Genomic DNA, 12,213 nt, shown 5'->3' on the forward strand with positions numbered 1-12,213 from the left:
TACAAAGGCAATGGGCCCTGACACCATTCCTGCAATAGGACTGAAGACTTGTGCTGCACAACAAGCCATGTCCCTGGGGAAGCTGTTTCATTCCAGATACAACTCTAACATGTCCCTGGCAATGTGGAAAATTACTCAGCTACGTCTCATTCCCTAAGAGTGGATTCATTACAATCTGACCAGTTACTACCCCTCAGTCCCATCACGACAGGAAAATTGGTGGGAGTTCTTTTTGACAGAGTCGTCAAGCAGCACAGAAATAACCAGCTCAGTGTGGTTTCCGACAAGTCCCCATGTGGAGATGGTGCTGCTGTGGAAATGTCATTGGATTACTAATCCAGACCAGGATAATGCTCTGGCAGCGGGTGGAAGTTAAAGATAATTAATAAAATATCGAGATCTAAAATCTGGTGTCAGTAATAGTGACCTTGAATGCAATATCGATTGTAAACAGAATTTCCTTCTCCAATATACTTTTAGGAAGTGAATCTCCCGTGATTGCCTGGGCTGGCCTAAAACTGACTCCAAAGACCTGACATGTGATAAACATTTCAATGGTCTCTGAAACGGCCAAGCAAGGGCACTCATTTGTATCAAACTACTCCGAGGTCTGAAAGGGTGAAACCGGACAGAACATCCGGCCTCAGCATCAGTGTCAGAAAAGGGAATGGGAACACAGTTCTGTCGCCCCTGCAGAAACCCCCTTCCTTACATCTGAGAGCTTGTGACAACATTTACAGAGCTTTCCCACAGACTGTACAGAAACAGCGGGAAAGGAGTAGGTCATACAACACTTTGAGCCTCCCCATTCTAGTTCATGGAAAAAAAATCTCCTAAATGCACTTACCCCACACGATATACATATTCGCTAATGTGAGTAACCTTGGGAAGCTATAAAATAGGAAATGCAGTAGTATGTTTGGTCCATCGAGTTTGCTACCCAACTCAATGTAACGATGGCTGGCCCTTCATTTCCACACCATACTCCTGCTCTCCCACCATCCCTTTACTGTCTCTAAATCCTTATTTATAATCAGTGTCTTCGTTTCCAGGTGCGAGAGAATTCTCCATATTCACCAGTCGTTGAGTAAAGGCATTTATTCTCATCTCAATGAAGAATGGCCTGTCTGTACCTAGTACTGTGGCTCCTTGTTTTAGACGTCCCAGCTAGGGGAATTACCATTCCTGTTTTCAATCTGTCTCACCCTGTCAGAGTTTTGCATATTTCACTGAGATCTCCACTCATTTTCCTAAACCCCATGGAATACTGGCTCAGTCACCCCAAACTGTGCTCCCACAACAAGCCTGTCATACCAGAGATCAGTCTGGTGATCCTTCACTGCTCTCTCTCAATGCCAGGTTTGTCCTTTATTAGGTACGGAGATCAGAACTGCCCACAGAACTGCACAATATTTCCACACTGTAAAGTAATCTAAAATCTAATCTAATCTAATTTGAGATGATGTCTCACGAAGTTCCTGTACAGCTACAGTAAGACACCCTTTCTCCTGGACTCAAATCCACCTGAAATGAAGGTCAGCACACCATTTATCTTCTTAACTGCTTTCTTTCCTGCAATATTGCTTTCAGTGACTGGTGTACAAGGAGATCCAGATCCTTTTCAATGTTATAGCTCCCCACTTGCTAGTTGTATATACACTGGTCAGCGTGGCAATGTCATTCCTAGTATTGACTTTTGGTTACAGAAATCACTGTGCTGCAGGAAGCTCAGAGGTTTATGCAGAAGGAAACAACAAAAGGGAGCATACGTCCCTTTGTAAATCTACATGTTTCAACCAATCCCTTTCAAATGGTAGGCTGCCAATTTTTCATTTCCACCAAAGGACACACCATCACCTCTATCCAAATTGTTCTCCCTCTGTCACGGATTTACCCATTCACTCCACTTGTCTTCGTCTTCTCGGTGCTTTTTTACATCCTCCTCACCCACTCATAATCCCACTTCCGTTAGTGCTGTCAGCAGGCTGGGATATATTGTATCTGATTCCAGCAACCAAATGTTTAAAGGGCATTGTGAACAGCTGTGCTCCAAGCACCGATCCCTGTGACACCTCAGCAACCGTCCTCTGTTCATTTCTATTTATTTATTTCGTGAATCTGGGTGTCACTGGCTGGGCCAGCATTTATTGCCTGTCCCTAATTGCCCTTGAGAAGGTGGTGGCCAGCTGCCTTGTTGAACGCTGCAGTCCACCTGCTGCTGTTGACCTCTGATGCCATTAGCGAGTGAATTCCAGGATTCTGACCCAGCGACTGAGAAGGAGCGGTGATATATTTCCAAGTCAGGATGGTGACTGGCTTGGAGGGGAACCTAAATATGATGGTACTTCCATACATCTGCAGCCCTTGTCCTTCTAGATAGACATGGTCGTGAGTTGGGAAGATGCTATCTGAGGATCTTTGGTGAATCATTTCATTGCAGCATGTAGATAGTAAAACAATGCTGCTGCTGAGCGTTGATGGTGGAGCATTAGATTAGATTAGATTACATACAGTGTGGAAACAGGCCCTTCGGCCCAACAAGTCGACACCGACCCGCCGAAGCGCAACCCACCCATACCCCTACATTTGCCCCTTACCTAATACTATGGGCAATTTAGCATGGCCAATTCACCTGACCTGCACATCTTTATGACAGAAAAAGGAAACCGGAGCACCCGGAGGAAACCCACGCAGACACGGGGAGAATGTGCAAACTCCACACAGTCAGTCGCCTGAAGCGGGAACTGAACCCGGGTCTCAGGCGCTGTGAGGCAGCAGTGCTAACCACCGTGCCACCCACACGGTGGATGAAGGGACAGTCAGACTGGTTGCTTTGTTCTGGATGGTATGAAGCTTCTTGAGTGTTGTTGGAACTGCACTCATCCAGGCAAATTGGGAGTCTTCCATCACACTTCTGACTTATGCATTGTAGATGATGGACAGACGTTTGTAAGTCAGGATGTGATTTAATCGCCGCAGTATTCCTAGATTCCTAATTTTCCACATAATCGGGGAAAGCCATTGTTGTAACTGTGTTGAATCAGTTTGGCTAGGGGACTAGCAAGTTATGGAGCACAAGTGTTCAGTACTGTTGCCAGAATGTTGTCAGAGTATGGACCCTTTGGAGTATCCAGTATCTCCAACCATTTCTGGATATCGCGTGGACTGAATCGAATTGGTTGATGACTGGTAACTGAATTGCTGAGGACCATTGGAGGAGGCTGAAATGGATCATCCACTTACCACTTCTGACTGAAGATTGTTGCGAATGGACCAGTTTTATCTTATACACTGAGGTTCTGGGCTCTTCCATCATGTAGGAAGGGGTTATTTGTGGAATCTCTTCCTCCAGTGAGTTGTTTAATTGTCTCCAACGTTTCTAGCCTAGGTGTGGAAGGACTGCAGATCTTAGATCTGATGCTTTAATTGTGGGATCACTTAGCTCTGCCTATCACTTATTGCTTATGCTGTTTGCCACACACGTTGTCGTGTTTGGTGTCATCACCAGGCTGACACCTCATTGTCAGGTATGCCCAGTGCTGCTCCTGCCATCCTGCACACTCCATTGAACCAATGATGATCATCTGAATTGATGGTAATTGTTGTGAGGGGGATATGCCAGGCCATGAGGTTGTGTGGTGTGCAATTCTGCTCCTATAGATGAACCACAGCACCTTATGGACACCCAGACTTGAGCTGCTAGATCTGTTCAAAGTCTGCCCTATTAAGCACCGTGATAGTACCACCCACAATGGCGGAAGCTATTCTCAATGTGCAGGTGTGACTTTGTCTCCACAATGACTATGCGGTGGCCACTCTTACCGATATTGTCATGGACAGCTAATTCTGCAACTGGCAGATTAGTAAGTCTGTGGTCAGTATGTATTTTACTCTTGTTGGTTCCTTCACCACTTGTCAGTCTAGCATGTATATCCTTTAGGACCCGGCCAGCTCGATCAGTAATGCTGCAGCTTCGATGTTCTTGGAGGTGGACATTGAAATCCGCTACCCAGAGTACATCTTGCGTCCGTGATACTCTCAGTGCTTCCTCCAAGTGTTGATCAGCATGGGGGAGTAGTGATTCATCAGTTGAAAGAGGCTGGTACATGGTAATCAGCAGGACGTTTCCTTTCCCATGTGTAAACTAATGCCATGACACTTCATGGGATACGGAGTCACTGTTGAGGACTCCAAGAGCAATTCCCTTTCAACTGTATTCCAATGTGCCGCCATTTCTGCTGTATCCGTCCTGCTGATGAGACAGGAGATATCCGGGGAAGGTGATAAGGAGTCTGGAATAAAGTCTGAAATAGATCATCCACTCAGTACTTCTGACTGAAGATTGTTGCGAATAAATCAGCCTTATCTTATACACTAAAGTGCTGGGCTCTTCCATCATGGAGGAAGGGGTTATTTGTCGAATCTCTTCCTCCATTGAATTGTTTAATAGTCCCCAACGTTTCTTGACTAGATGTGGAAGGACCTATTCCTTACAGAATCATATCTTACAGGCAATGTCAGGCTGTTGCTTGACAAGTCTGTTTATTTCTATTCACTGTTTCCTGCCAGCAGTCCCATTCTAGAAAGATGCCCATACATTAGCCCCAATCCACTAAGATTTGATTTTGCAAACTGGGCTTGGAGCTTTACCAAATGTTTTCTAAAAATCAAAATGTTTAACATCCATTGATTCTCTTTCATTTGTCTCCCAGTCTGTTTCTTAAACATAATTCCCATTTTAAAAATTATGTTAGTGTTGTCTATGACCTTTACTGTCAGTCCCAATAATTTCTCCTAAACCATTTACTTACTATGTTCTATGTTGCACCTACTCTACCATTTTCCCACACCAGACTCGGTTTTCCTTGTATTGTTTGAGATTTCTGTGAAGACAGACGGAAGTAGTGGCTTCATAGTTCTGCCATTTCCCTGTTCCCCATTCTCCATTCCCTTGTCTCAAACTGTAAGGAAACTGCACTTGTTTTCTCATATTTCTCATATTGACATGTTTTAACAAGTGGGCGGCACGGTGGCACAGTGCTGCTGCCTCACAGCGCCAGAGACCCGGGTTCAATTCCCGCCTCAGGCGACTGACTGTGTGGAGTTTGCACGTTCTCCCCGTGTCTGCGTGGGTTTCCTCCGGGTGCTCCGGTTTCCTCCCACAGTCAGGTGAATTGGCCATACTAAAATGCCCGTAGTGTTAGGTAAGGGGTAAGTGTAGGGGTATGGGTGGGTTTCGCTTCGGCGGGTCGGTGTGGACTTGTTGGGCCGAAGGGCCTGTTTCCACACTGTGATCTAATCTAATCTAATCTAATCTAAAAAAAAGTTATTACAGGTCACTCTGATAACCCTTGTGAATATACTCTGCAGAAACTCATCAATTCTTGCCTTGTTAATTGACCTTCCACACCATACACTCATAGACTCTGTGCTGACAGAAGTACAGCACGATCTATATTAGTCCCACTTTCCTACAGCAGGCACATAGCCTGGAATGTTATGACACTTCCAAGTGCTCGTCCAAGTACTTTTTAATGATTGTGAGGTTACCTGTGATGATTTCCCTCTCAGGAAGTAATCCCAGAACACAACACCATCGAGGTGAAAAAATGTTTAAATCCTCTCTGAACCTCAAACGTTTCACTTTAAAAGTGTGCTCCCTTGTTCTTGACCCTCTGAGTAAAAGGAACATCTGCTGCCTATCCTCCCTGTCCGTGTCCCTCATAATCTTATCCTTCTGAATCACATCCCGCCCCCCCCCCCCCCCGCCGGCCTTCTCTGCTCCAAAGTAAACAACCCGAGTTTTTGCAGCCTCTCCCCATAGCTGATATGCACCTTCCGAGGGAATATCCTGGTGAATCTCCTCTGCAAACTGTCCAGTACATTCATATCCTTCCTGTAATGTGGCTCCCAGAATTACATACAGTGCTCCATCATGGACAAAACAAAGTCCTGTATAGCACTTGTAATCTACGCCCGATGAGGAAACACAACACCCAAGGTCCAATTCTTAACGAGCCCATTACCCTGTCCAGCCACATTCAGGGATGTGTGGAGAAGCACACTCTGAGGTTCCCAGTGTGCTGCCATTCATTGAGTCCCCTCCTGCCTGGTTTCTTCTCCCAGAGTTCACCACCTCATATTTATCAGGGTTACATTCTATCTGCCATTGATCTGCCCATCTGATCATTCCATCTGCATCTTCCTGTAACTTAAGGCTTTCCTCCTCACTGCTAACCACCCAGCCAATCTTTATGTCAAACATACACTTACTTATCACACCTTCCCCACCCTTTACCTAGCCCCTTCCACATTCACATGTATTTTTTTATGAATAACACAAACAATAAGGGACACAACACTGATCCCTGGGGTACACCAGGGGACACTGGTCTCCAGTCAAACAACAGCCTTGTCCCACCACCCTCTGCGTCCTGCCACTAAGACAATTTTCGTTGTAACTTGTCAAGTTATGCTTCATATTGCGAGGTATTACTTTATTTTGCAATTTCCCAGGTGGAATTTGTTTCAAAGGCATTCCTACAAGACATAACAATCCACCTCCTCAAACTAATGCAGTCAAACCCATTGAATGTGACTTCCTTCTGATAAAGTCACGATAATTATCCCTGATCAAACCTTGCGACTCTGATTGGAGTTCAATTTTCTCCTTCCCTATTTTCTCCAGTAGTTTCCTTCACAGTGATCAAATACTCGCTCGTCTATAGTTCCCTGGTCTACCTCTCCCACCCTTACTGTGAAGTGGAATCGTATTAGCAGTGCTCCAGTTCTCTGGCACCTCCCCTATGGTCCGATTCTAATTAAAATATTCAGTCAGTGTCTTTCCTCCCTTGACCCCAACGGCCACCTGTGATACAACTCATTCAGACATGGAGATTGGTCCAAATTTATACAGAACAAAACCTCAAATCCCTGCTCGTATTTTACATCAATCTGTTCAAGAGCTTCCTAGTCCATCTTCTTGAATTCTGTACCTGCCTCCTCCTTCTCCCAAGTAAAATAGATGTGAAGGTCTCATGTAACAATCCATCAATGTTCTCCAGCTTGACACACAGATTGTCCCTTTGGTTTCTAATGGACACTAACTGTTTGCTGATTATTCTCTTCTACTTGTCCGTGTAGAACATGGTGGGATTCTCACTGATCTCGCCAACTTGTACTTCTCCATGTCCCTCTGTTATTCAGTCCCCGCTATGTTTCTAAGTTTTACTGCAGTCAACTCAGGATCACAGGCTGAGTTTCCACATCAGACAATCTTGCCATTTTAGGGATTAATCTGGATAATCATTTTAGGGATTAATCTGGATGATACCTTTTGCAGTTCTTTTATCGCCAGTGTATTCTTTCTGAGATTGGGACTCCGAACGATACACAATACTCTAAGTTTAGTCTCACCAACACTTGATACAACTGGTTGACTGCATCCTCTATATTCCAATTAAATTCACAAGAATGTAAACCTAATTTTTACTTTCCATTTGCATATGTTCTTCCCACTACCTCTCGCTTTAACTTTTTTTAATGAGCTTACACTATGAGTTCTTAAAAAAAGAGCTCCTAAATATCTAACTCCACGTTACCCATTGGTTCTTCATTGCCTGAGTCTCCAAGAATCATCTTCAAACCATTCCAAAAATTGTTTGCCACTTCTGGTATTCCTTTCGTCGATACATTGTCACACTCCCCAGTTATGTTATTACCTTCTAACTATCTAGTAGCATGTTCTTTGTAATCGAGTCCAAAGACACCCGAATGCGGATGACAAGTTAACTGGTTTGCAGTTCACCACTCTCCATCTTCATACTTTCATAAACTTTTGGATAATATTTATAACCTTTGCCTTATCCAGATTTCGGGAATGTGTTGGAAAATAAAGTGAAAATCCACCATGCAATCAACATGTCTATTGCTGCTTCCACTGAAATTCTTGTATGAAGTCCATCTAGTCTGTCAGATTTACAAGTACCCAAACCAGTTTTCTTTTCAAAGATGATCTCAACAATGATGAGAATGATCTTAGACTTTACTTACACAAGCCTTGGTATTTCTGGAAGAATTTCTGGACATCCTTCCATGAAGATAGATACAAAGAAACTGTTTCTTTTCCCTGCGATTTCTCTGTTCTCTGCAATTAATTATCCTGAACGTACACCAACTGTTCCACATTTGACCTTATTCTTGTTTTTTTTTTCATACATTGATAGACGTTTTTTTTTAGCAGTCTTTATGTTTTTCTTTCGTCTGCACGCTTTTTCGCTTTTTGATTTTCTTCTCAGTTTCCTGATCATCCTTTGCTGGGTCCGACATTTCTTTGAATCCACTGGCTTATTGCAACACTTGGCATTTTTCTAAGCTGCCTCCTGTCATCTAATAGGTAGATGAAGGTGGGGTTGAAAGTGATAGTCGGAGAGAAGGGTGGACCAGATTGATATGAAGGAAGGTGGACACATAGGAACATTCAAAAAGGCGGTGCTGATTTGGGAGGTTGGAGTGGGATCAGGTGGGATTAGGGGAAATTGGGAAATGGGGAAATCCACTGTGATCCACTGTGATCCCCTGTGGTTGGAAGGTCCCAAGCAGAAGAGGAGGCTTTCTTCCTCCAGACTTCTGTTGGCTCAGGTTTGGCGATAGAGCAGGCCCAGTGCCCTCATGTCCTTGGCAGAGTGGGAAGGGGAGTTAAAGTGCTCAACCACATGGCTATGGAGTTGTTCAATGTGGCTGTCCCATAGATGTTCGCTGAAATGATCCACAAAAAGATCTCCTGCCTCGCCAATGTAGAGAAGACCACATTGGTTTTAATGGATGCAGCAGATGAGGCGTTCGGTCTCCCTTAATCATCTATCATTTTCAACCCCACCTTCATCTACTATCGCATTCCCAGCTACCTCCGCTCCCCCTGCCGCATCCCCTTCTCATTTATCTCTCAGCACTCTTGGCCAATAAGCTTCATTCCTAATGAAGGACTTATGCCCGAAACATCGATTTATCTGCTCTTAGTATTCTGCCTGACTGTGTTTTTCCAGCACAGCACTCTTCGACTCTTATCTCCAGCATCTGTAGTCCCACTTCCTCCTCACACCTTCATGGCTTGCATGACTCGGATTTATAAAGGTTACTTCAAATAAAACAAAAACTGCCGTGTACTCAAACAGCATAAAAGAAAACCAATACATTGTGGTCACTGTTCCCAAACGGTCCTTTCCAGCAAAAGTTTCAATTAGCTCTTCTGATCACTCAACACCAATTCCTAAATACCCTGATCTCCAGCTCAGTGCTCGACATAATGTTAATGCAAACTATCTCACACGTGGTCACGAAATCCATTTTTCCCAGCATCAGCATTAAGTTGGGTTAACACAGTTTGGATATAATGTAAACAGCAAATTATTACTGAAGTACCCACAAATGTGTATATCTCATTTCCTGTTTTATAACATATCCAGCATTCGTATCGCAGCTTTCACTTTGATATATAACTCCCATCAATGTTTGCTCCTCATTGCTGTTTTTGCACTCCACCTTACTAGATTCTGTAGAATCTGAGCTACGTGGGCCCTGGGGAGACTAATGCGAGAGATCATCTCACCACATCATTTATGATCCTCTCAAACTTTAATTTCTCCAGATCTCCCGTTATGCTGATGGAGTAGAGAAGGACAATGATCTTCCAACAATGCTCTGTATTCCGCCAGAGAGCTGAGACAGCTCTAACCTGGGTGGGAACCTTAAAGCAGGCTGGTAAAGTGTTACTGCTGCTGTACAGGGTCTTAGTGAGATCACATCTGGAGTACTGTGTACAGATTCAGCCTCTTCAGTGAAGAAAGGATGTTTTAAATTGGACGGAGCTCAGAGGTGGTTCCCTCAACTCATTCCTGCAATGCAGGTGCGAGCTTATAATGGAAGGATGATCAGGTAGACCCAGTAGCCATTGGAGTTTACAAAAAGTAAAGATGATCTTAGTTGAACATAGATGACAGAAGGATTCAACAAGTGAAGTGAATTACACAGATAGTGGAGGAACCATTCCGTTCTCTAGCCTGTCACACAGGAACAACAGGAGGATATTCAGGCCTTCGAACCTGTTACACCAAAACAGGATGAGACTATTTAGCCCCTGGAGCCTGATATACATTTACAGAAGGAGGGCAATCAACCACTCGAGCCTATGCTGCACCAGTATCCTGTTTAACAGCAACAGGATCAGTCCATTCAGCCTCCTCAAGTCTGTAACATAGGAACCGGAAGAGGTCACACATTGACTGGAGATTGTTACACTGGGATAACAGGAGGCCATTCAAACCCACCGAGCCTATTTCAGGGGAATTGGATAAGGATAAAAACTATCTGAGACTTCTTTCATGAGAAAGGAAGAGGTAATTTAGACACGTGATTGTTGTATGGGAAGAAGAGAAGACCAATCACTCCCTCGGTCCCATCTCCGGGATACATGAGGAGACCATTCAGTATTTCCACCTGTTATGGAGAAGTATGAGAAGACCCATCAGCCCTTCAAAGTTAGACAGCAACAGGAAGATTCCATAATCTCCCAATCCTCTAAAGCATCAACAGGAGGAGGTCATTCGGGCATTGGAGATGAGAACATGGGAACACCAGAAAGACGTCAGTCCATCGAGTTTGTGAACCAGCAGGATGATGAGTCCATTCAGCCACACATGGCTCTTACACAGCAATTGGAGCAGATCTCTTAAAAACGTGTGTCCATTAAAAAGGAATTCAAAGAAAACGCAAAGGGTTTCGAAAGGGAAGAACTTATAATAATGGTCTACATTAGGGACTAAAGTGTAACAATAAACTATTGTAATTTAAGGCAAATGGTTAGAGTCCATTGTTCAGGACATTTGCAAAGTTAAACCACAATTCGTCAGAGTCAACATGTTTTTACGAATGCTAAATCGTGTTTGAATTGTTTGCTTGAGTTATTTGAAGATGTCCCAAACAAGGTGGATCGTGGGAATCCTGGAGATAGAACACATCTGGTCTTCCTGAAGGCATCGGATATGTCGCTCCTCCAAAGAGTAAATGATAAGATCAGACAACATGGGTTTAGGAGTAATTTATTAGCTTGGATGGAGGATTGGTTAACCAACAAAATGGAGTCAAATGGAATAAATGCGTCATTTTCTTTTGGCAAATGCAATTTGTGGGGTGCCATTGATTTCAGTACTCATGCCTCAACCATTTGCGATCGATGTTATTACTGTACTCGGTTGATGGGATAGAAAATACGATACCACATTTTCAGATGACACTAACATTGGTGGGAAATTACTTCGGAATGATGATGCAAGAGATTTTAAAACTATATGGATAGGTTGGGTGAACGGGCAAGGAAAATTAAAGCGAATAAATATGGAGCTATTCAAGTTGGCCAGTGTAATAGAAAGACAAATTATTATCTAAATGGAGAGAAAGTTCAAAGTGCTGAGGTGTAGGGGGATCTGGGTGTCTGCTTGCATATCATAGAAAACCTGCCTGCGGGTACTGCTAGTAATGAGAAATGCGAGCATAATTTCAGTGTTTATTTATAAAAGGATCGAGTAGAAAGGTAGGGAGTGTTGGTGTAGCTATGCAAGGCATTAGTGAGGCTGTAACTGGAGTACAGTTTGGGTGGTTTTCAGAATGAGGTATTTCTTTTGGAGGCAATTCAGAAGAGCTTCATTAGATTGATTGCATATTTGAAGTGTTTGTCTTATGAAGAGAAATTGAACAGATATACAGATGCTGAGTTTGATGATGTCGCTGTGGTAAGCAAGAGATTAAATTATCAAGAGAAGGTGTAGAGTCTGCAAATAGATTCAGAGGGGTAAAAATAATAGATAATAGTTTGGCAGGTGGAATTTAAGATGATATAACCTGTCATTTCATTTTCAGGAATAATGGAAAGCAATATTTTACTGAAATGGAGAGGGATTTCAGGACTTAATGATACTGTGTACTGGGGGGTTCACTCAGATCCGTTCAGACATGGGAGGTTTTGCTCCATCCCTGATCGTAGACGCTGCAAGTGACCCGATTGCTTTCCGTACACATGGAATACTTTGATGTGATTGAATGGTGGTGGGGATGGTGTTTTGAAATGTACATCAAGGGGACGTTCTTTTTCCAAGATATGTTCATTTCTTTCTACGTGGAGACCCGATGACGATGGGAATGGCTTACTGCTTCTGAATG

Source organism: Chiloscyllium plagiosum, unplaced genomic scaffold, assembly GCF_037043375.1.
Source record: "Chiloscyllium plagiosum isolate Xiang-an unplaced genomic scaffold, Cpla_swu_hap1 HiC_scaffold_42, whole genome shotgun sequence".
NCBI lineage: Eukaryota > Metazoa > Chordata > Chondrichthyes > Orectolobiformes > Hemiscylliidae > Chiloscyllium > Chiloscyllium plagiosum.